The sequence below is a fragment of the Schistocerca americana genome, chromosome 2 (assembly GCF_021461395.2).
Source record: "Schistocerca americana isolate TAMUIC-IGC-003095 chromosome 2, iqSchAmer2.1, whole genome shotgun sequence".
NCBI classification, from domain to species: Eukaryota; Metazoa; Arthropoda; class Insecta; order Orthoptera; family Acrididae; genus Schistocerca; species Schistocerca americana.
This window is the reverse complement of record NC_060120.1, coordinates 100,189,246-100,191,247: the sequence shown is the minus strand read 5'-3', so window position 1 is coordinate 100,191,247 and position 2,002 is coordinate 100,189,246.

Below are 2,002 nucleotides of genomic sequence, written 5' to 3'. Positions count from 1 at the left end.
AAACGAAACAAAATTTTTCGGAATGAATCTGCAGTACTTGCGGATATTTTGTAGAAAAAAAAGAATGCCGTCTGCATCGCTCCGTGTATTCTTTTATATATATATATATATAACGTCTTCTTAGCTACTGTGATAGTCAGATGAAAGCACAGAACTTGTAACACAACGTTCAGTGTTGACTCCCAGCTTAAATACGAGTTTTACTGAAACCGACATTCAACATTGATTTACAAGTCGGAGGTTTTCATTTGATTATCACGGTAGCTCATATGATGTTGTAAATGAAGGAATATACTGAGCGATGTAGATAGATTTTTTTTTCACATAATTGTAAGTGTAGCTCACTTGCCACTTTTAGTACACTAGCCAATTACAGATGAAATAATTTTGAAAATACAATTTTTCTCTCCTGTAGTGCTGGATTAAGTCGATCTTGACCTCCACCTTCATACGAATGTTCTGGTCATGAGCAAGCAATATGGAACTGGTGTTCTGGTTTGCGGTCTTGCCGCTGCTGCGGTGTACCTCCTTTGTGCAGAAGTATGTGTGAAACTACTGACCAACACTCAGGCATTTCTGCTCGTGCCCGATCTAGGTCGACCGAAGGCGGTGTGGAATGCATGAAGCCACAGTTCTGCGTGGTCTGCCGCGCTTTCCTCGAGACCTTGGTCGCCGGGAGCTGACGGTATGCAGATGCAGCAGCAGCAGCAACAGGCCGCCGACGGCGACGTTTCGCACCCGAAAGTTATCATCGTGAGAGGCGGGGTAGGCGGCTGCCGACCAGAGAGCGGGCCGCAGCCTCGCAAGGGCGACGAATGTCGGCGCCCGCTTCAGCCGCATCGTACAGCCCCGTAACCCACTCTACATACCTTTTCGTCACTCCCCGTGCGTCAGCGCGATGCGCATCACAGAACTTGCCGAAATACATCGTAGAGCACTTGTCACGTGTGAGTGAAGTTACGCAAACAAGTACACAGATGTTTTATAGTCGTCACTTCTGTATTCCGCGCATAATTACAAATCTATTTAACAAGATCCAGCCAACCAGTAACTGAACACGGAACGAACATAACGTTCCCCTATCTTTTATGTGATTGCAAGTTTGGAAGAAAACTTGCTTGTATTTGTAAAGCAAAAATATAACAATTAAGTATTAAACTCATTAGTAAGATGTTGATACATATGTACTTCCTTTCCTGGCCTTGATCCCGTATCTTCACGAGGTCGACATGTTAATTTTGGTTTTCCCTTTAAATTCATTTATTTATTTATGTAACCTAAACTGATTAGGGTCATCAGGCCCTCTCTTACGTCGCCCCAGACTTTCAAACATACAGTACATTCAACGAAGCACCAAGAAATTGGTATAGGAATACGTATTCTAATACAGAGATACACTACGGGCCATTAAAATTGCTACACCACGAAGATGACGTGCTACAGACGCGACATTTAACCGACAGGAAGACCATACTGTGATATGCAAATAATTAGCTTTTCAGAGCATTAACACGAGGTTGGCGCCGGTGGCGACACCTACAACGTGCTGGCATGAGGACTGTTTCCAACCGATTTCTCATACTAAAACAGCAGCTGACCGGCTTTGCCTGGTGAAACGTTGTTGTGATACCTCGTGTAAGGAGGAGAAACGCGTACCATCACGTTTCCGACTTTGATAAAGGTCGGATTATAGCCTGTCGCGATTGCGGTTTATCGTATCGCGACATTGCTGCTCGCGTTGGTCGAGATCCAATGACTGTTAGCAGAATATGGAATCGGGGGGTTCAGGAAGGTAATATGGAACGCCGTGCTGGATCCCAACGGCCTCGTATTACTAGCAGTCGAGATGACAGGCAATCTTATCCGCATGGCTGTAACGGATCGTGCAGCCACGTCTCGATCCCTTAGTCAACAGATGGGGACGTTTGCAAGACAACAACCACCTGCACGAACAGTTCGATGACGTTTACAGCAGCATGGACTATCAGCTCGGAGACCTTGG